A 24,638-nucleotide genomic window follows, 5' to 3' on the forward strand; every position below is an offset into this window, starting at 1 on the left:
AAATTTTTTTAATTTTTATTTTTTTCTTGTGAAAATACTATACAGAGGGGTTACAATTACATGGGCAAGATAATGAGTGTATTTCTTATCAAGCATTGTAGCCTCCTCCTTTGTTTCCCTTCCCATCCCTTCCCATCTTCCCCTTTCCCCCCCCCCACCCAATCCTCCCCGCTCCCCCTCCCCCACACACACCAAAGTTGTAAAGTTCGTTTTCGATATAACGACTTGTACTTCTCGTTGTTGCAATGGGTTCACCTGTATCCTTATTTAAACGATACACTGAGTATAGGGAGGACCCGAGAGGTGATTTTATATGTCCAGGGTCATTGACTCAAGAGTGATGAAACTGAAATTTGGATCTATGTCAGTTTTTATCTATTAACTGATAGTTGTTTAAAGTTGAGTGGGATTCCAGATGACTCATCATCATGATTTCAGTCATGTGTTATTACCATAGTGGATCAAAAAATGTGAATCTTCTCAGCAGACTGATTCTTCTCCAGTCATTATCACCTTCAACTTAAGATGGCTGTGCATTATCACTGATAGAAATTCAACTACCTTTGAGCACAAGCAGCCTCTGGAGGACAGAATTTTCCAGTTTTACTCAGGAAAGAGATTGCTGCCAGATTTTGGCAGTGAGTAAGAAATAGTCCACAACTGTAAAGTAGGCTGAGTCTAATTGGTGGGAAGAGATTAATCATTCTATCAGCACTAACATAGGTGGAGCCAATCATAACATGGCATTAGGAGAGATAATGAGTGTGATTCTTGTTTCATTTAACACACCATTCAGTACAAAAAATACCCATGAAGTCCTCTTCTTCATAACACTGGCTAAGGGAACCATTCTCATTCCTTCTGCTCCAACATTGAATGACATATCTGACTCATTGAACACATAGCCACAGAGCATAGTGAAGTATCAGGTGACCTACTACTATGAAGTAAAAATGCAATACCTGCAACTTCAGTACACCTTTATCCATCCCAGCTTCATCTTGTACTCCAACTGAACATCCAGCTCATATTTCTGAAGCTCATCTTGTCCATGGAAAGTAAATAACAGTGCTTCCCATGGGATGTGACTTAAAATGTTCAATACCAAAAAAGATTTAGTATACTAGCTGTTTCCCTTGACTTTCATAGAAGGCATTGGGTAGAACCAGGATTTTGATTGGTTGTAAACCAAGCTTCCTGACATGAGACAATCTCTTATAGCTTTGAAAATATCCATGGTATGTAGAAGATCCAGCCCACCACTGGCAGTTATTTTTCTTGCTCTGGCTAACAACATTCAGGGCAAGAGGGAAGAGATGTGTTCTTATGATTTATCTCTTTCTCTCTATCTGATTTCTCTCTCCTCCCTTCCTTCCTCCCTCCTTCCTCCCTCTCTCTCTCCCTTCCTCCCTCTCTCTCTCTCTTTCTTTCTTTCTTTTGTTCTTTGTTTCCTTCCTTTCATTTTTTTCTCTTTCTTTTTCTTTTTGATTGTTATTGTTAAAAGGATGTGCAAAGGGTTTATAGTTACATAAGTCAGGTGATGAATATATTTCTTTTTGAATTGTCACTTCTTCCTTCATTTTACCCCAGCTTTTCCCTCCCAACTCCCCCATATGATGTATAGTTCATTTTCAACATAGTTCTAGTATCTATGCTGCATATGTTCAACCTTTGCCCCATCATTTCAGTGCTCACTCTTACCCTCCCCCAACAGATAAACTTACAAAAAGGAAAAAGGTACAGAAAACAAAATAAGACAGTGGAGAAAAAAATAAAAACACAGAACTCTCTTGTTTCCATTTTTTGGAATTCATTTCAATAAATGTCATTTTATATGATCATATGCATATAGCTATTGAAATTTTATGGTCCTCTACCTAAGAATATCTACTTCTGGGCATTTATCCAATAGTCCACAACCAATGCTAGACAAAAGTTACTAGCACAATCATGTTCACTGCAGTATTGTTACCATAGACAACATATGGAATCAATCCAGATGCTCCTTTGTGGATGAATGGAATGGATCAAGAAAATATTATATATATGTATATATATTTATATATATATGTATATATATGTACAGAATAGAATCTATACTTCCATCAGAAAGAATGATGTTTTACTATTCATAAAGACATGGAAAAACTTGGAGAAAATCATATTAAGTGAAGTAAACCAAAGAAAAATAAGTTGTGTGGTTTCCCTTATTTGTTGTAACTAGAATGTGCCTACAAATCTATAAGTAAACACACTGGAGGGTAAAAGACAATAAAGTACACTTGGGCATGATAAATTATACAGGACTCTTTCTCTTTTTATATACATACACACTTTTATTGCCAACTTTATTTCTTCGAAGACAAGATAGAACAGATGGAAAATGGCTCTAGATTTCTACTGTAGGGAATATTGAGAAAGCAGAAGAATATTAGAAAAATATTAGAGATGTTAGTGTGATTTTGCCCCAATTTTCATTCATTGACTGATTTATATAAGTAAAAAAAAACAAATTGGCATCTTCTTTCTCTATTCCCATGAATGTTAAGCCAGTCCCCTTCAGGGAAACAGTTTTTGTGAAATTGGCATTGATATCAAGACCTCAAATATGCTATGCGAATGTTTTCCTATTAAACAATATCCCTAGACTTGTAACCGTATTTGGGGGAAAGTGATAAATTCATTATCCCCAAGACATTAGTTATTGTTTCTTAGGACAAAATGCAGAAATATTTTAATGATACCTTTTATAAGGCTGAACTTACAGTTCTAGGGGACACATGGAAATATGATCATGTCCCCAGCACACCAAGCATTGTATTTCATTTCCTGTTGATGCTTCATCATTCAGATGGTCAGACAAATTGACCCTAAAGCAATGAGACAAAAGTGGGAATGTTCAGCATGGTGAATACATCAATAAAGCAACTAAGGACCACACTACACTATCACACAATACCAGAATATCAGTGTCCAAGGTTTCAATTATCATATATTGGTTAAATAACTAATATCTTCCTTCCTTCCTTCCTTTCTTTCTTCCCTCCATCCCTCTCTCCCTTTATCCCTCCATCCCTCTCTCCCTTTATCCCTCCATCCTTCTCTCCCTTTCTCTTTCTCTTTCTCTTTTTCTTTCTTTTTTCTCTCCTTCTCTCCTTCTCTGTCTCTCCATTCTAACTTCATGGTCTAGGGATTGAACTCAGAACTTTGTGCACTTTCAGCTGGTAATCTACCACTTGAACCACATCCCCACTTCTAGCATTTAGTGGCTAGAAGTAAATAAGAATCTCTTAGATTTTTCTGTCCAGACTGGCTTCAACCTTGATTTTCAGATCTCAGCATTCTGAGTAGCTAATAAGTATAAGCCACCAGGCCCACCCAGTTTATCATCATTTCTTTTTTTTAATGTATTTTTTTTTGTTGTAGAGGTGATATCCAGAGGGGTTATAGGTACTTAAGTACATAAGGTACAAAATCAGGTGATTAGTACATTTCTTTTTGAACAATGTCACCCTTCCCTCATTCTATCCCAGTTTTTCCTTACCGTCCCCACTAACAAGTTATATAGTTCATTTTCCACATAGTATCTAGTGAGTACCACTGTTATATTCACCCTTTGGCCCAACTTTTCTGTGTCCCACATTTCCTTCCAAAGACAAATAAACTAACAAACAAGACAAAAGGAAAAGACTACAACAACCATCAATAACATAAAATCTTTTATTTCCTTTTCTTGGACTATATTTCCTAAAATATTATCTTCTATAATTACTTGCACATAGTTATTGACACTTTGTGATCCACTCTTATGAATATCCTCCTTTGGTCTCACAGTGTGAATGTCTAGAGACGTTTATAATGTATCATCTCCCAGTGTATTATTTTTTAACCATTCAGTGTGCTTATTTGTAGATTTATAGGAACATTCTAGTTACCACAAATGAGGAAAATTATGCAACCTATGTTCTTTTGGATCTGGTTTGCTTCACTTAATAGAATTTTTTCCAAGTCTTTTCCTTTCCTAACACATGGGACAATGTCATTCTTTCTGATGGAAGCATAGAATTCCATTGTGTGTATATAAAACATTTTCTTGATCCATTCATCCACTGGGGGGGGGGGCATCTGGGTTGGTTCCATATGTTGGCTATGGTAAAGAATGCTTTAATGAGTATGGTTGTGCTGGTAGCTTTAGTGTGATGTTATTTGTGTTCTATTGGAGTGGAATTGCTGTGTCATACAGAAGCTCTGTTTAGTTATTTGAGAAACCTCAATACTGCTTTCCAGATTGGTTGAGCAAGTTTACATTCCCACCTTTTGTTCTCTTTTGGCTGCATCCCTGCCAGCATTTGTTATTATTAGTTTTCTTGATAATGGCCATTCTGACTGGGGTGAGGTGAAATCTCAATGTTGTTTTGACCTGCATTTCTTTAATGGCTAGCAATGTTGAATTCCTTCATGTGTCTATTGGCCATTTTTACTTCTCCCTCACTTCTTGGCCTTTTGACAAAGATCAAATGTAGCATCACTTCTTAATAGGATACTTCTTAAAATTACTTAGAAGAGAGTTAGAAAGAACTCATATTTCTGTATAACTCTTATTTGATTGTTCTAGGGGAGAGATCTGAACATCTTTAATTAAGCTTCCAGAGCTTTCTGGAAGATAGCCTTGAGAATCACTGACTTAAATCAAACCTAGTTCAATGATCTATGGCTGTAATAGTCACATAATTCTATTTTGTACTATGTTGGGGGCTGAATTATAGCTTCTTGATTGTCTGCAGTGGAATCTGAAAGTCAACCTTCTTAAGAGTTTCCAAGTGATGTCACTAGGCCGATAACACAAGACCCTAGTTATTTATTGTTCTAGCAAGAGTGAAAAGAGCAGTCACTCCTTCCACTATTTTATTTTATCGGTTTTATTTCCTTATATTAGTTATGCAGGGAGGGATTTCATTGTTACACTCTATATATGTTTGTATTATATTCCAATCAATATCACTTCCTCTACCACATGCCTTCCTCACCAAACTGTTTTGATATTCATCTTGTTCTAGCCTAGTTACAGCGACTAAAGTAGAAGGAATTGGAAATTGCCTTTCCAACTGCCTTTAGTTTCCATTTCCTACAGAAGCAGGTCACTACTTCCCAAATCACATGAATAGAAGCAGCATTATCTCTCTTAGAAAGCAGTATGCAGTTTGTTCCCCTGGACTCTGTAGTCCCACAGTTGTTTCACTGGATAAGGCATATCTTTGCCTACCAGTAACTATGTGGCTCCCGAGGAGGCACTTATTCACATCTCAGGCTGAAGACAGCTATGCTGGCCAATAACTGTTCCTTCCATTGTTAATCTATTCTACTCCAAGGAATTACATATTTTATTCCCCTGCCCACAAGAGTCCTACCTTCCTTTATTTAGGGCAGATGCATTTTTTATTATATCCTGATATGTATTTTCATCTCTGGAAACAGAATTGATACCAAGTAGTGTAATGTAAAGGTTATTGTTCAAGTAGTTTACCATTTTGCTTACTGGTGGCCTTCAGGTATCCAATCTAAAGTTAAGTCTAGATGATAATATTTAGCTCAATGATCCAGAAGAGAAAAGTATAGCTTTCTCAATTTTGCCACTGTGATTAATAATAACAATAATAGTGTATTGTTTTTCTAGTGTACAACTGATCACTGTAAATTCAGTTGTTTTAAATGACACAAAGGTATTAGCTTACATTTATGGAGATCAGAAGCCTGAGATGGGTGATGGTTCTCACTGATCTAACATCAAGGAGTCAGTAGAACTGAATTTCTTTCTGAAAGATCAATGGGAGAGTTCCCTTTTCCAGATTCTGTGGACTACCTATATTTCTTGGATCACTTCATGATCCCTTCCACTATCTTCTAAGTCACCACCATGGCATCTGTGAGACATGCCTTCCAGTAACACAACTCTCTAAAAATAACTTTGGAGGGTCTCTGTCTTTGACTTCAAATAATTCATGTGAGCACACTGGGTAACTCATGTTCCTCTGTACTCTAGGGTCTTTAAGTTTAATCATTTCTGCAAAGCTTCTTTGTATAAATTCTTTTAGACCCATTTTCTGCTAGAACAAACAGCTACCATTTATTTTACCTCATAGTATATCACCTTATCTTCCCAACTAAACTATTATATTAGGCTTATATCTACATGTTAGAATTGGGGCATCATGGCTCAGAGGCATGATGTGGCCAAAGGTGACTATCCAAGAAGTACCTAAGCTGATGCTTGTACTGAAGACATTCAAGTCTGAAAGCTATGTTTTAATCTCCCTCTTTCAGTTGTTTGCCTTATAAAAGGATTCAGTAAACCAAACATTCCAGTAAGTGGAAAGGTTTTTATTCTAATGGATAGATTCATAGGGATCTATCCTCAATGACACAAAGTTTTATAATGAATGTAAAATTTTCTCTATATGGCATGCCCTATTAGCAATGAACAATACCAACAACAACAAAAGTCAACAGGAAACCTGATGAGAAAATTTCCAGACTTTAGCTAAACTGGCTTTGTGCCCCAAAGTTACAAGCAGATTTTTTAATATAAAAATAAATTAGTGAAAATTAAATCAATCTTCTCCAGTAGAATTTTGTTGGACTTTAGAGCTGTCTTTCAGAACAAGAAGAATGAGAAATACAGAGTAAATTTCATTTTTTAAATCAGCCAGACTTATTGTTGTCTTGATAATGTCTCATAAAGCCACTTTCTGAAAAATAACTTAAATGCTCCTTAAGAAAAGACAATTTGCTCCAGGAAAGTTAGAATGAACTTGTGACTTTAAATGAGCATCATTATTCCACAATACTGTGAATTTCCGGAAATTAAGTAATCACTTAATCACAATCAAAAAAAAAAAAAAAAAAAAAAAAGAACCTTGGGGAAGGGAGGGAGGGAGGGGATGGTAGGGGGAAAACAATGGAGGGGGTAACAATGTTCAAGAGGAAGTGGAAGTGTACTCATTACCAAAAAAAAAAAAAAAAAAAAAAAAAAAAAAAGAAAAGAGGTTAACTCAGTTTCTATGGGAATAGTCCCTGTTGCCAAAATCCTACTGCTGGTAGAAAAAAGTGACAATGACAGAAAGATAAAATGGAGGCCAGCCACAGAGACTGCTATAGTGGTTTCCTTCATTGTTACATTGCTTCGTTACACTGTAGGCTTCCCTTCCTATTATGATTTGAAGACAAGATCAGGTTGATTTGGTCTGTTTCCAGCATTATATATCACAACTGACTAGGAAGTATTTCATATGTTGGTAGAATGCAATCAAATATTATATTATGGTTAAAAAGTAGCTCTCTAATGTAATCTTCAGGCTGAAATCCTAATGTGAACAGAAAACAGGGATTCCTTAGGCTTGTTGTAGAGATGCTTAGGAAGAAAACCTATTTATTTAAATTCATGAGTATATATCCAAGTTTTAGAACTACTGCCCAGATTTCTATGCACATTTATAGGCCACACTCTTAATATTCTATACAAATGCTCAAAAAGAAATTTCTTTCACTAATTATAGTCCTACTATAAAAAATGGCCTATTTGTCCCCAAATGAGTTACAGATAATTAAAGAAGCAGATTAAGTCCTATCCCTACAAAATATAAGACTGAATTAGAGACTCAAGTAGGTTTGTCTGAGATATCCTATGGGATTAGTGGAGAGTTGAGGTTTCTGTCAAATGCTTGTATTAAAAGAGGGAGATTTGAGATCTACTTGATTTGCTTTTAGAACAAGGAAAAATTATGAATATGATTGCCATTGATAGCTATTATATATAGTCCATTTTCCGAACACCAGCTATCATTTTGAACATTGAGTATGAGAAGCCTTGGTATGGACATTGAGGCGTGAACTGAAGTACAGGTTTAGTTTGTCAGAGTTGGTTGTTGTTTCCTTTAAAAACACAAGAACATTGGAGTAACAGAAAGGTGAGCAAAAGCCAAAGAACTGGAGAGAATTAAGGAAAAAAAACCTTGATTGACAAGTGAGCTAATCCATAAACTCATCAGAAACCATTTCTAATAATTTTTAAGTTCCTAAAACTGGGAAAAGCTGATGCTGCTATATTAGGCCAGTTACTATTAGCAGAATGGGGCCAGGAAATCCTTTCTTACAAAGAAGTGATGAGAATAAAGGAAAGAACGGTGACAGGTGAAATGAAGTAGGCTCAAAATAGAATATGAGTTCATACCCAGTTACATGGATCAAAATAAAAGGGATGCAGCTCGGTGCAGGGGTTCATACCTGTTATCTTAGTTTCTCTGGAGATGAAGAAGATGACTGGTTGAATGTTGCAACTAAAGCAGGAAACACAAACATGAAAATCATGGTTCAGGTTAACCCCCACAAATAAAGAGACACTATCTCAGAAATAACCAGAGATTTAAAAAAGGCTAGAGACTTGGGATTGGGTGGCAGAGTACCTGCTTAGTGAGTGTGAGGCCCTGGGTACAAACCAAGTACTGACAAAAATGCAGATAAAATAATGTGAAATGAATAAGCATTGAAATAGAAAGGACAAAAGAAAGAAAATAATGGAAATACCAGAACTGCTTTATTAACAACCAAACATCCAAAACCTTCTACTTACTTTATTTTTCATCTTAACATTCTACAGTTATTGATGTTCTACTATAAATTCATTATAAATATCTATAGTATGTAGTGTACATATTATTACCTTCCCAGAAGAAGAGGACTTCACTTTCTTCTTCACTACTCTAAACTGAATACTTACTCTAGGTTTGTTCAACTCACAACTCTGTGGAACATATGTATAAATTAATGAATGAATCTATGAATAATGTAGATCATTGAGTGACTAAACAGGAAAGTCCAAGTTTCATGGGAACTATGATTGTAGCAGACATCATGGAAAAAGTAGTATTCCTTAGCATATAAGATACATATTTACTGATAGTATTCAAAACAAGAAATGACTCCTCTCATTGAAATGGAATGCCAAGTCCCCTAAAATAAAATAGTACATTAGTCAGCATAGCCTAAACTAAGGATGGTAAAAATAAGCCCCACAGTTGCAGCTACTCAACACATAATAGTATGATTTTTCTTTTTTTAATTTAATTTTATTGTTAAGGTGATGTACAGAGGGGTTACAGTTACCTACATAAGGTAGTGAGTACATTTCTTGTCTACTTGTTACCTACGCCTTCATTTTTATCCCACTTTCCCCTCTTCATCCCCTCCAAGTTGTACAATTCATTTCCAACATAGAGTTTTATGAGTATCAAGGTTGCATAGGTTCCCCCTTTCCTTTGTCTCACCATTCTGCTGTTCCCCTTCCCTTCGCTAATTCAGATAAACATATATACAATACCAAGGGTACCCAAATAAAATTCAGTGACAACAGGGGATAAACCGTAGTAACCACACACACACACACACACACACACACACACACACACACACACACACACACACACACACACACACACACACAAAAGAAAAAAGAAATCACATAGTACATTAAAAACAACAACAAAGAAATAAACCCAAGGCCTTACGGCCATCTAATCTTTGATAAGGGAGCCAAAAAATAGGATGGAAGAAAGACAGTCTTTTCAGTAAATGGTGCTGGCAAAACTGGTTAAACACCTGCAGAAATCTAAAGTTCTATTCTTATACAGGGAGAAATAGGAGAAACACTAAGGCTCCTTGGCCCAAGTCAAAATTTTCTTTTTTTATATTGAAATCATTTGAAGGTATCTACTGTCAACTGTGACTTAGAAATCTAAGATCTTTTCATCTCATGACTCTATCATTTTGAGCTGTGTTTATTTGCAAAGCTTTACAATGGAGATGCAGTAGAGAAGAGATGTGGGATATGTAACAGCAACAAATTTCTCCCATATATTCCTTTGCATGGTCTTCCTGAGTTATAGGAAGAATAAAAATACACTTGCTTTGTTCATCAAGAGGAAATTGAACTGGTTTGTTGAACATATATAGATACAGATATATGAGTGTAACATTGTGTTTAAAAATGATAAGAACTCTAGCAATACCTGCCACTGCTAATTGGTTTAGGAAATAGAGATAGAGAACAAAATTTTCTATGAAAATTCTTTGATAACTATCTAGTAATAATTTAATTTAATAAATGATGTTGCACATATAAGTGATTAGTGTGCACTCACAGCTCTGCAGCTTACCCTTCTTTCTTTCTCTTCCTTCTTTCTTTTATTCTCCCTCCTTCCCTCCCTCCCTCCCTCCCTTCCTTCCCTCCCTCCCTCCCTCCCTCCCTCCCTTCCTCCCTTCCTTCCTTCCTCCCTCCCTCCCTCCCTTCCTCCCTCCCTTCCTCCCTCCCTTCCTTCCTCTCTCTTTTGTTTTATTTTATTATTTTACTTTATTTTTATTACTTATCTTTAAGTAGTTGTACAAAGGGATTTCAACTGAACATATCAATTTCTGAGTACAATCCATGTTGACTTCCATCATTCCCACATCTCTCTTAAGATCTGGCCCATTCCTCAAATTATCCACTTTGATTTCCAATATGTATGTTAAATATTATGACTGCCTTTGCTCATCTTTTAAAGAACTTTTTCATTGTTTGTAATCCAATGTAATAAAAACCTGTGACTTCAGTAAACACATTCACATAAATATGTGTGTAACTGTGTGTAATGAGAGAGAGAGCGTATGTGTGCAAGAGATTGAGAGAGAGAGCAAGCGAGCGAGTGAGCGAGCAAGCCAGAGACACACACAGAGAGAGAGAGAGAGAGAGAGAGAGAGAGAGAGAGAGAGAGAGAGAGAGAGAGAGAGAGAGGAGACATTACTTTCCAAACATGTTCCTTATACCTGATGTGTCATGCCCTGGCATGTGGTTAACTATCCACATAAATACACAGAAATTATTTATAAGCACCTACAGTTTTATCAAGTTAAATGAGAAATATTATGCTCAGTTTAAGTTATTTACTGCTTTGATGATTGATGTAGGACTAGGAAAAATGTGATTTATTAGTAATACAAAGCCATTATCCTTTCAAAAGAAGAAAGCAAAAACAGAAATGCTTAACTTTAATGTGGCCTTCCCCTCCCCTCAACCCGATTGCCAGAATTTAAAGTCCTAGTCAATATAAATTTCTCACTGAGGCAAAAACAAAGATTCAATAATTGCTTTGCAAATTAGAGAAGCCAGTTAGGATCAGGCACTTAGCTCAGATATTTTTTCATTGCAATAAAGTAGAAATAACATACTTAATGAGAATGGTATAATGAAGTTGGGTAACAATTTCATTCTTGAGCCAAAGTCACATTTTTCTCTCTGCAGGATAGATTAAATAGGTGGATTGAGCAAGAAGCTCACCTGGTGAACATATTGCTTTTGCAGATATAAGTGGCACACAGCTGGTTTTAACTGCTAGGATTTGCTTACCCATATGTGGTACTACATGAAATAAAGAACTGCTGAATGAACAGAGTAGGAAATGTAATTTCCTACAGCTTTACTGTCGACAGTGAGAATAGCTTTTCTAAAACCAGGCATTTCCTCGATGAACACGTCCCCGGACATGATCCCCATTGCTTTGGGATGAATGCTTCCAGCAATCATGGAACACTTTCTGTTTACTTTTCAGTTTTATAGCATATTCTTATCTACTTCATGTAGTACTGGGAAGTACTCGCGCTGCCCTCTGCTGTTTCCCAAGCAACATGACTAGAATTCTCACATGTCAGAGGCTGAGTTCATTTAATTCAAATTAAATAATATTTGAGTAAGTGCTAGGCATCAGAAAAACGAGAGCAACATCTTTTTTTGTTGTTTTTGGGGTCCGGTCGTGGAGCCTGAACTCTGGGCCTGGGCGCTGTCCCTCAGCTCTTCAGCTCAAGGCTAACGCTCTACCACTTGAGCCACAGCGCCACTCCCGGCTTTTTTCTTTTTGCTTATGTGGTGCTGAGGAATCAAACCCAGGACCTCATGCATGCAAGGCAAGTGCTCTACCACTGAGCCACCTTCCCAGCCCCCGAGAGCAACATTTTTTTAGTTTACTTTTTTTTTTTATTGTGAGAATACCATACAAAGGAGTTACAATTACATGGGCAAGATAACGAGTACATTTCTTATCAAGCATTGTTGTCTCCTCGTTGTTTCCCCTTCCCATCCCTTCCCATATTCCTCCCCTCTCCCCTACCGATCCTCCCCCCACTCCCCACCAAAGTGGTTAAGTTCGTTTTTCGATATAACGACTTGTACATCTCATTGTTGCAATGGGTCCACCTGTATCCTTAGTTAAACGATTTTTTTTTCCTTTCCCCTCCACAAATTATACCAACATCAAATACAGTGAAAGTATGGGTTATACTGTGGGGGAGGGACATACAAAGCAACATAGAAATCATCTTATAAATATGATAGAAACAATTGTATGAAAGGAAAAAAACATTTTTTAAACAGCGTGATGGACGAAGTATAGCATTCCAAATCAGGTAAGAATGAAGCCTAATTCCAGACCCATCCTACTGTCTCCATAGTCTCAGGACTGAAGCATGGATTAAAATCCTCTACAATTCTGGAATCACTAACCCTTACACACTAACAAAATATTCTGCACCACATGCTAAACATAAATTATGCATGCAAAGTGCCAGAAAATGAGTAGAAACCAATAACATGAAATGATTACAGTAGAGATTAGCCAACCACTTGAGAGGAAAAGACAAGAAATGGATCTGGCAAGTATATAAGAGGAGGGGAAACCTCTTCAATGGCCATTGTAGAGATGAAAGATGTAAGAAAGACTTGAATAATGCTATCTCCTGTGCAGCATGATACTTCTTTAGGAAGTCCAAACTGGAAGCCAAGCACAGAACATTCAATAAGTGGGAAGAAACTAGAAAAGCCAGGAGCTAATCCTGTATCTGGGGATGAAAGGAAATAAGAGCATAAGAGAAGGTGACCATACAGCAGGGAGGGAGATGAAATGCACAGTTGGGGAGGAATTTGCTGTGCAGATTTGGTCATTAAGAAGATAACAGTATCCTCCAACATGCATCATATCTGTATGATAGAGAAATAAACTGAATTCCGTATATGGAGGGAGGATTTAGCCTGATTCCGAAAGTGAATAGGAGTCAGGTTTGGCACAGGAAAAATAGTGTGGATGAGGAGGGAAGATAAGATAGGAAACTTTCATTTATTTGCCATCTACTGAAGCTGGAGAGGGCTTTTGGACCAGAATGGCTGCTCTAACACCTATAGAGGAAAGGAGGATTGAGGTGGAAGGTGAGGGCGGGGTTGGTACAAGCCTTGATTATGTCAAAGTTACCCATTAGATGAAGTCTCCCTCTCTCCAGAATGCATTTACTGTGCTATCATTGGCACGAATGTGAGTAGTATGGGACCAACACTCCTTTATGCACCCTTCATCTAGAGCTTCATGGCCCTTTAAGTATTCCCAGAGATCCATACAAATATTACATATCCTTCCATACTAAGATATTAGAGAAAAGTACCGGGATTTGGAGGGGAATTCCTTAAGTCAAATTATTACTTTAATTGACTTGACAGGATAAGACAAAAGTCCTTGTCATCACCATTCAACATTACGTTGGATGCGAAATCATACAAAAATAGTTTGACAGTCTCAGAAAATATATTCGTGTGTGTGTGTGTGTGTGTGTGTGTGTGTGTGTGTGTGTGTGTGTGTGTGTGTGTGTGTGTGTGTGTGTGTGTGTGTGTGTGTGCCAGTACTGGGGCTTTAACTCAGAGCGTTCCTCTCTTATATGTTTTTGGTTTGGTGTGGTTTGGTTTTTGTTCAAGGCTGATGTTCTATCAGTTTAACCACACCTCCATTTCTGGATTTTGCTGTTTAGAGATAAAACTCTCCCAGACTTGTCTGCCCAGATAATTCTGAATAGCAGGAATTATAGGCATGAGTCACTGCTCCCTCCCCAACTTTCCCTGGCTAAAATAATATATATCCTTGCTATTTAATTCAGCAACCACGTTCTTTGGTAGTCACTTAAATGAGTTGAAAACAACATCCACAGAAAACCATGAACACAGATGTTTATAATAGCTTTATTCATTTCTTGCCTAAACTTGGAAGCAACCAAGATGTCCTGCAGTAGGTAAATAGGTACATAAATAGTGGTACATCTGTAAAACAACAGTGACATTGAATACCACTATATTCCAGATTTACATGATGACGGTGTACCAATGTTGTTGTAACACATTACCCCTCAGGCATTGGGTTTGAAGGTTGATGAGGCTTGGCATGTGTGGGAAGAGAGTGAATGTGAGAACTCTCTGCTTCACACTTAGTTGAGCAGTGAACCTGAAATTGCTCTATAAAGAGTAACAACTATGGGGAAAATCCAATAAGCATAGAAACCAATGAGGATAGGGAGTTATTGGCATTCTCATACACTGTTGGTGGGAATACAAATTGATACAACCAGTCTGATAAATAATTTAGTGCCTCAGCATCATAGTACCATATTACAAAGCCTGGTCTATAAATCTGGACCTCTGTTATTTGATATTCCCAACGCAGTGGATACATATAGACCCTAAAATTCATATGCCACCATTTGCAATATTCACTGGCAGAAACAGCATTGCTCATAACAATCAAAGGTGGAAACAAATCACCTTTCCAGCACCAGGAGAAAACTTAGAGTATGGTGGTTTAATAGTTGCTATAAAATGAGGAAATCATAGCTACATAAGTGTTATGGGTACAATTCACAACATGCTAAGGAAAATACAAATGATATTTCATACTATTTTATTTATGTAAACATTCAAAAAGATCTCCTTACCCTGGAGTTGGAAGTTTGGGTGTATGGTATGCATTAGGAAAGCATGAAGCTCTTAATGCTGCCCTGGGAATATGGATTCTCTTTACATATGTCAATTTATTTTACGGGAAATTCTTGAAATACAGACTTGTAAATTTTCTGCTTTTCACTGTGGGTTTCCATGAAAGTATATTTTAAAATATATACACATTTTGTATAATGTAGGTCAAGCTGACATTTCTTTTTCTATTTTTATTATCTTTAAGTACAAGGTAGTTCCCATTCAACAAATCAGCTCAGGAATACAATACATATTGATCTGTGTAGGCCCTTTTGTCATTCTTCCCCATCCATCCCAACTCTATTCCTTCCCTCATTTTTTTTTAAGTTTTGTATGACATGCATTGAATTTTATGCCTGCATTCTCCAGCCCCTGCCCTCCTCTCTCTATTTGCCTCCTTCCCTCACCAGCCCTGCCCTCCTCTCTTCATTTGCTTCCCTCCCTCACCTGTACCTCATGCTCACTGGGATGGATTGATTTATGTTTTTTATTGAGAGGTACTTCAAAGTGTGTGTGTGTGTGTATGTGTGTGTGTGTGTGTGTCTTTGTGTGTCCTTGTGTCTTTGTGTGTCTATGTGTGTCCACAATACAAGCTTCTAGATCAAGATAAGCAATGTTAGTACATATGGTTGGGATTTGTAGACAGTGTTTCCACGAGGCTTCCACCAAACTGCCTGGCTTACCTATGCTAGCCAGGCTATTTCTCACCGCTTCTTAGTGGAGCTGGCAGCAGATGGTAGGCATGACTTGTTCAGAATGGATCACAGTCTGTCGTTCTGGAATCCAGACGTATCACAGCTTGCTCTGGAGGCAATCAGAATACCATGACATGCTTTGACAAACAGACCAACAACAAATTTCAATCATGTTTGGACTCTCAGGTGAAAGAAAATAAACATAAATGATTTTTAATGTGTTCAGTTTACTTTTTACTTCTGTGTCTTAGATCTGGATTAACGTTTGGAACAAGTGGCATCACTTGTACATAAAATATGGTTACAAAAACATTTTTAGTATTTTGCATAACATGGCAAAAAACAGCATGATGCTATGAATTGTATAAAAATTGAATCACATAAAATACAGGATTTAACAATGGCATTGTTAACTTTAAAAGTTTTCATTTGGTCTGAACACAATGCATAAATATGCAGACTGTGCTTTTTGTCTCACACAAAACATCATACTGAGAGCAATGGCACATAATTATTCCAAGGCTGTGGTGTTCAAACCCCCTCTTCCTCTGCCTAGCTCCAGCTTCAGAATTCAACTCTGTCTCCATTTACAGTGTTACATCCTTGCTTGAGTTATCTTTGTCCCACTAGACTTCATGTAGAATTCTTTTGTAAAAAATTTAAATTATCTTTAAATGGAAACACTGTCTACAAGAGTTTCAATGAATATTGATCAACCTCACCCCTTCCACGGTTTCCCCCATTTCTTCCAACCCCACACATCCCCTCAAGTTGTCAAGCTCCTTTCTTGCAGATGTACATCCAATATTATGGCCACATTCACCCACCCTTCCTCTTTTCATCGTGTCCCTATCCTCCTCTCTGACAAGCCATCGTTCAGCTTTCTGTTATTAATGATTTTGTTAAACTTTGTAGTCACTGTTTAAAGGAGTTGCACCACTGTAATCCATCCCTTCATATGCCATAGGTTGTCATTTGTTTGTGCATAAATGCATATGGCCACATAAGTTTTTATATACATACATAAATCAGATCTAACTTCAACAAATTAGAGAAAATCTGCAAGAAGGCATCTTTTTAATACTATGTACTATTATAACATTTGGTATTTCAAAGCTAGCCAAATTAAAAATAAACCCATTGATTAATAGGTATTAAATTATTGTTGGATAAGAGTACAAAGTTCTGTTATCCTATTGAACATCAGGAAGATAATTGATAATGATAACATATCATTCAAAAACCTCAAAGAAAAGATTTTGATGTGTTCATCCCAAAGCAATTGATAAACATTTGAGAGGACAGCTATATTCAACCTGATTAAATACATTGATGTATCAAAACATTTCATATCATCTCGTTCATGTTTAATTATTATATGTATCAGTGAAAAGAAAGTGAGTGAAATTTATACTATGGTGAATATTATTTGTATACTAGAATGCTAGAAAAAGACATTCGTTTCTTTATTGATTTGATTTATTTGCTGACATGGGGGCTTGAATTCAGGGCTTTACTCTTACTCTGCTCACTTAAATTGCTTACACACCTGCTGCTCTATACTTCAGCAACATCTCTTGCCCTGTTTTTAACTGTGTTTTCTTCATTTTTAAAATTATAATGGAAAGAATTTTATAGCTCCTAAGCATACATATAGTACTTATTTTTCCAAAGTATTGCCTTAAACATTTGCCTTTGATTTGAACATCACTTTATGACTTTAGTAACAGGATTCTTCACATCCTGCATTGATAACACCAAAGAGGAGCAGGAAAGGAACTGATCAGTTGGTGATGTCTTACATAGAATGTTTCCTACAACATTCTACGACAACACAGAGTACAAACGAACAATTGCAATGTTTTTGTAGAAATACACTTGAAATATCTTTTACTTTCACTAAAGGTATCACAAATACTGCATACAGCAGAAAGAGAAAGGAACAAATCCCTGACTATATTTTCATAGTCCTCTAACACTGACACTGAGCTATGTCCAGTAATTCCAAAGGAGAATTGGTTCTTCTGTTAGTGCAGATGAGACTGCGGTGTTCAGACAATTAAATGAGATGAAATATTTAAGACTTTACCCAGTACCTACAGCACAGTTTCTTTTAGATCTAAATAAGCAGCAGTTGACTTTATGAGTGATTGATGAGAGCAGATAATTTTCAACAAAGAAAAGTGAAGGACAGTTTGCAACAAATACATGGATTATAATACTAGTTACACTTAAGATAGCTGGTTTTATGTTTGCTTCCTTAGATTCTGAAGGAAGAAAAGAGTACAAGACAGGGCAATGGTAAAAGAGAATACAGACCTATGTCTAAGCTGGAAATTCACTTTAGTCTGTTCTCAATAGAAATCTGTGAAATCATCTTAGGGCCCTCATATGTAGAACTGGAGGAGAGAGACAAGCACAGGGCTTCCAGCTTCCCTGTTTCGTAGGGGTGGAGTGGGAGGTTATCCCAAGGAGACAACATTCAAAGCAGCTAGGATGGAACACTAGCTTATAAAGAAAGGGTATATGAAATATGAGATATGATTGTCCCCTCCTCCTCATTTCTTTTCTTTTTCCTTCCCTCCCACATCCTTCCTTCCTTCCCTCCCTCCCTCCCTCCCTCCCTCCCTCCCTCCCTTCCTTCCTTCCTTCCTTCCTGCTTCTTTCTACTTTATTTTCTTCTCCTCATCTTCCCTCCTCCTCCTCTTCCTGCTTCTCCTCTTTCTTTTCCTACTTTCTCTTCCTCTCCTCCTCCTCTGTTCTTTTTAATTTTTTCCTTGCCCTCCCACATCTTTATGTATTTTAGCCCTGATCTGGATCACTGTTAAATGTCTGTTATCATGATGATTGTGTGTTTCGCCAGAACTCAAAGCCTCATACTTCCTTCTCTTACTTGCTTAGCTGACGCTCTATCACTTGAGCTATACCTCTAGTCTAGAAATCGATTTTTGAAAACTTTTCTGCCTATACTGGCTTTAAGCTTCAGTACTCTGGATGTATTTCAATCTCCTGAGTAGCTAGCACTGCAGATGTGAGCCACTAACACCTAGTTTGTTGGCATGTTTTTGTCTCATGTGTTCTAAATGTCATGTGATTCCATGTGGGTGGCATGTCTATGCTTTAGGGCTGACATATCAACTGTAGAAGTTTTGAAGTCTTTGTCTGTAACTATGTGTGAGACACTACAGAGCATGCCCAGGAGGGCACAGTGAAACAATTTGGATATGAATCTTTTTTTTAATACATATTTTTTATTGTTAAGGTGTTGTACAGAGGGGTTACAGTTACATGAGTAAGGCAATGAGTATATAACTTGTTGATCATTGTTACCCCTTCCTTTCCTTGTTTTTGTCCCACTATCCCATCCTTCCCCCATCTCCCACACTCCTACACTTTGCCGCTGAAGTTGTAAAGTTCATTTCCAATATACTGTCCTGTAGTTATCCTTGTTGCAATGGGTCATCCTGTGTCCTTGTTTCAGCATTTTGTTATTTTTGGTATGAATCTTGTCTCTGCTATTTACTAGCTCAGTAAGCCAGGGCACATTAACTAATCTCTTTGAGTTTCAGTTTCTTTATCTATACAATAGAAATAACAATGCCATTCATCTCTTAAGATTCAAAAATCAATATATTTAAGATACATAGGCCATGCACTAGCTAAATAGGAAGTATTCATAGTAAGTGCAGAAAGCTATCCTTTTTGAGCATCAGACTCTATTGACCTTATTTCCAGTTCGCTAGCTATACCTGTGTTTTCTGACTGTTATACACTTTACAGGATTGCTTCTCATAATTCTCTTGGAATTTCATGAAGATCCAAAAATGTCTTCTGCCCACACACAAAAAATTACAGAGAAACTTTAGGGCTCTGTTGATGAATATTCTAGAAGAATTTTGGTATTAACTGCCAGACACTTCTAGGCAAGCCAGTGCTTAGAAAACCCTTCTCTATTTGAGGGAGACCATGGTCTTTATGTCATTTGTTAGTTTTCTTCTCACTATGACAGAATGTCTGACACAAATAACTTAAGGGTGAAAGATTTATTGTATCTCATGATTCCAGAGGTTTCACGGCTCTATGGTGAGGAAGAGCATTATGGCTGAAAGAGCACATGACTGACAGAGATTCTTAGAGGACAAGAAGCAGCCATGGCAACATATACTCCAAGTAACCTACTTCTTCTAACTTGGTACCATACCTTCTAATCCCCTCCTAATAATGCCATCATATCATCAATACATCAAGTGATTGGTCCATTCAATAGGTCAGTTCTCCAAATCTAATCACTTCCCCAAATCTCTTTAGTCAACATCCAATTCCCCATCACATGATTCTGTGTGGAATATTTCATATTGGAACCATATCATGGCATGTTTTCTATTTCATACCAAATGTCTATAAGCTCCAAAATCTAAAATTAAAATTACTTCATGGAGATAAAATTTTAGTTTTGAAATTAGCAATGCATAGCATTTTCTGTCTACTAAGTCCTCATTTGACACAAAAAATTACTTTGAGAGACATTAGCTTCATTGCTTGTATGGCTAGTATAGCTTCTGGTCCCAAGCATGCTATAGTGAGCCTGGAGTTCTGAACAGCCATTATTCAGGAAGATAAGTTGGATATAAACTAGATGAGAGCAAGATTATGTCTGCATTTATCTATCACGAAAACTACCTTCAAACATCTTTCAAAGGCGAAGACCCAGGAAGCGGAAGAATGTTTTGACAGGGGAGGGTGAAGGGAATACATGAATGGAAGGAGAATGGGTGAACAAATGCATTCATTATAGTCAATGTACACTATGTAAAAATTAAACTCCATAATTTGAGAGTAGCTTAAGCTACATAGCATTATCCAAGAAGCATTCTACTCATTATACCCATAACTTGACTTATGAAATTGTAACCTCTTTCTACAATTACTTAATACTTATTGTAAAAGGCAATGGCCACTGTTGAATTTCTAACTTCAAAATCTTGTGCAAGTGTCTTTTCTGACCAACTGCAAACTAGAACTTTACACATATAAGAAAATATAGGGGGACTGGGAAGGTGACTCAGTGGTAGAGCGCTTGCCTTGCATGCATGAGGCCCAGGGTTCAATTCCTCAGCACCACATAAGCAGAAAAAAAGCCAGAAGTGGCACTGTGGCTCAAGTGGTAGAGTGCTAGCCTTGAGCTGAAGAGCTGAGGGACAGTGCCCAGGCTCAGAGTTCAGTCCCCACGACTGGACCTCCCCCCGCCCAAAAAAAAAGAAAAAAGAAAATATAGGCCCCAACTTTTTCAACTATACATACATAAGACAGTCTTGCTTTCTCCTAGCTCTACTAACTTCCTATATTCAGTTGAATGTTCACACCATTTTCCCTATTCATCTTGTAGGAGCCATTAGCCATTTTATATTGCCTTTGGAAAGTTGCCTAAGTACCTGTGACCCTTATTAATATAGAAAACCATGCCTTAAATTGGTTAACTACATGTAGAAAACTAAAGCTAGATCCTTATATATCACCCTGCACCAGAATCAACTCCAAATGGATCAAAGACCTCAAAGTCAAAGCAGACACTCTGAAAACATTACAGGATGGAATAGGAGAAACCCTAGGTCTCCTTGGCTCAGGCCGAAATTTTCTGAATAGAGACCCGGAAACACAACAAATCAAAGAAAGATTGGACAAATGGAATTGCATAAAGTTGCAGAGCTTCTGCATGGCAAAGGACATAGCTAGCAAGATCAATAGAAAGCCCATGGATTGGGAGAAGATCTTTACTAGCCATATAACAGACAAGGGTCTCATATCTAAATATACTTGGAACTCAAAAAATAAAATCCCCAAACAACAAATCCTCAAAGAAACAACTGCCCAATAAATAAGTGGGCTAAAGACTTAAAGAGAAACTTCTCTGAAGAAGAAAGAAGGATGGCCAATAGACACATGAAGAAATGCTCAACATCCCTAGCCATAAAAGAAATGCAAATCAAAGCAACATTGAGATACCACCTCACTCCAGTTAGAATGGCAAAAATCAAGAACTCTAACAACAGATGCTGGAGGGGATGTGGACAGAAAGGAACCTTACTTCATTGTTGGTGGGAATGTAAACTTGTTCAACCACTTTGGAAAGCAGTATGGAGGTTCCTCAAAAGACTTCACATAGATCTCCCCTATGATCCAGCAATCCCACTTTTGGGCATTTACCCAAATGTTTACAAACAAGACCACACTAAAGCTACCAGCACAACTATGTTTATTGCAGCATTATTTACCATAGCTAAGATATGGAACCAACCCAGATGCCCTTCAGTAGATGAATGGATCAAGAAAATGTGGTATATATACACAATGGAATTCTATGCCTCCATCAGAAAGAATGACATTGTCCCATTTGTTAGGAAATGGAAAAACTTGGAAAAAATTATATTAAGTGAAGTAAGCCAGGCACAAAGAAACACAGGTCCCATGGTTTCACTTATTTGCAATATCTAGTATATGTATGAGTCAAGCAGAAAAAGTCAGATAATGTGATGTTAGGAAAATGAATCCTTAGATAGGTATTTTAATGTTTTTTTTTTCTTTCATGCATGTGTTTCTAAGGCATTTATAAGATTATTTCTTTGTTGCTTTGTATGTCCCTCCCCCACAGTATAACCCTCGCTTTCAATATATTTGATGTCAGTACAACTTATGGAGGAGATGGGGAAAAACAAGTCATTTAAGGATTCAGGTGGACCTGTTGCAACAATGAGAAGTACAAATTGTCATGTCAAAAAGGAGCTTTATAATGTCGGTGGGGGGGGGGGAGGAAGGATGCGGGGGAGGGGGAGGCTGGGAAGGGAGGTGAAGGGTAAACAAAGGAGGAGGCTGCAATGCTTGGTAAGAAATGTATGCATTATCTTGCCCATGTAATCGTAACCCCTCTGTACAGTATGTTCACAAATAAAATAAAATTAAATAATTTAAAAAAAGAAAACCATGCCTTATTTCAATTTTTACCCATTATTTGGCATGTAGTAGAGGTAAATGGACATTTATTGAGGTGAAATGAGAAGATAGGAAAATAAAATATGGTTTGGAAGGAAAGGTTTTCCTTAGTGGATATATATTACCTAGCAATGCAAGGCTCTTTAAAAAAAAACACATACAGCAACAATCAATAATATAATCCAATGCATTGCGGTTAGTACAGAAAGATGAAAACAGAATCCAGGTAGGATTGACTTATTGGTGCCTAATAAATGGTTATAAAGAGGACAAATGAAGAAAGCTATGGAAAATAATGGATTGGAATTGACTCAATTGGAAAGCTATTGTGGAGTATTATCAGTACAGGCCAGAGAGAGTGCCACAAATTAAAGTCTGTATAGTCTGAAGCCCATTCATTTTACTATTTGTTTCCTGCTTAACTCTTTTTCACAATGCGCTAGTAAGTACATGAGTTACAGTCAGACACGCACATACACACACACGAACACATATGCCATGTACATATTCCCTGCTTTGGATATTCTTCTTCTATTGTTCTTTTTCATGTTCCTCATACTAGAAAAGATAAAAGCTTCTGGACCCTAGTTTCATTGTCTATAAAAACATTCAGATATCTCTTCTATGATGTTAGATTGAACTCAGTGCCTTGTATGCATTAGATAAGACCTCTACCAGTGAGCCACACCCAATTTCAGATTCTATAAAATCATTTCTATTCTAAAATATCAAGAATATTTTCCCTGCAAAACCTAACCATTCAGAGAGATGAAAGGTGACGCGGTGCTTTGGCGGCCATTTCTCTCTTGGCTCGCAGGTTCGAGCTCATGGCGGCAGCGGCTCCAGCCAGGAGGGACAGGCCGTGGCGTGGGGGTCGGCTGCGGGGAGCCTGTGGTATCCGCCTGTATTCACGATGAGTTTACCTCTCAATCCCAAACCTTTCCTCAATGGACTAACAGGAAAGCCAGTAATGGTGAAACTTAAGTGGGGGATGGAACACAAAAGCTACCTGGTATCTGTAGATGGCTATATGAATATGCAGCTGGCAAATACAGCAGAATACATAGATGGGGCATTGTCTGGACAGCTGGGTGAAGTTTTAATAAGATCTAACAGTGTCCTTTATATCAGAGCTGTTGAAGAAGAAAATGGGGAAATGAGAGAATAGCCACTTGGGGGATCTTTTATATATATATATATATTTCTAGACAATATTTTTTTTCCAATCAGTCTTGTGACAACAGGTATTGAAAAAAAGATGGGAAATGAAAGAATGGCACCTTTTTGTGGGGGATTTATATATATATATATATATATATATATATATATATATATATATATTTCTAGACAATTAAAATTTGTCAGTCTAAAGCTGGGCGCTGGTGACTTACGCCTGTAATCCTAGCTACTCAGGAGGCTGAGATCTGAGGATTGTGGTTCAAAGCCAGCCCGGGCAGGAAAGTCCATGAGACTCTTACCTCCAATAAACCACCACAAAACCGGAAGTGGCACTGTAGCTCAAGTGGTAGAGCACTCGCCTTGAACTGAAGAGCTCAGAAACAGCCCCCAGGCTCAGAGCTCAAGCCCCATGACCAACAACAACAACAAAAAATTGTCAGTCTGAAAAAACAACAACACCGTAACCATTCATTGTAGGTAGAAGTGGAAATGCTCCTGGCTATTCCATACCTGTGTGTCATTGTATAATTTAAACCACATTTTCTCTTGTCATCATCTAACTTTTCATTAATAATTTTTATACTGTCTCAAAGTTGTGATAGGGAATTAATTTAGTATCTCTATGTATTCCATTATTCTCCTCAGTCAATTAGTCTTGAGGCTGGTATCATATTCTGACTTGACACTGCGAACGTGGAAGCTTTGGGCTTGAGTCTCAGTTCTTATTTTATAAAAGCATTGTCAGAGTGAAATAAGGTAATTCACATAATACCTGAAAAACTCCATTATCTAAGAAATGTGAAGTAAGAATATTGTTTGTGAGGCTCTCTGACAAACATGGTGTAAGGGTGAAACTTATTACAACCATCTGAGATGGTTTCTGATAGAGAATCTCTTTAATTTTATAT

The 24,638-nt window shown here is 37.3% G+C and overlaps 1 pseudogene; it reads left to right on the plus strand.

The window, feature by feature from the left end:
- The first annotated feature begins 23,464 nt into the window (after positions 1-23,464).
- LOC138836144 (small nuclear ribonucleoprotein F pseudogene) lies at positions 23,465-23,719 on the plus strand (annotated as a pseudogene).
- Positions 23,720-24,638: the final 919 nt, after the last annotated feature.

The sequence above is a fragment of the Dipodomys merriami genome, unplaced genomic scaffold, assembly GCF_024711535.1.
Source record: "Dipodomys merriami isolate MVZ:Mamm:240054 unplaced genomic scaffold, mDipMer1.0.p SCAF_25, whole genome shotgun sequence".
Lineage (NCBI taxonomy): Eukaryota > Metazoa > Chordata > Mammalia > Rodentia > Heteromyidae > Dipodomys > Dipodomys merriami.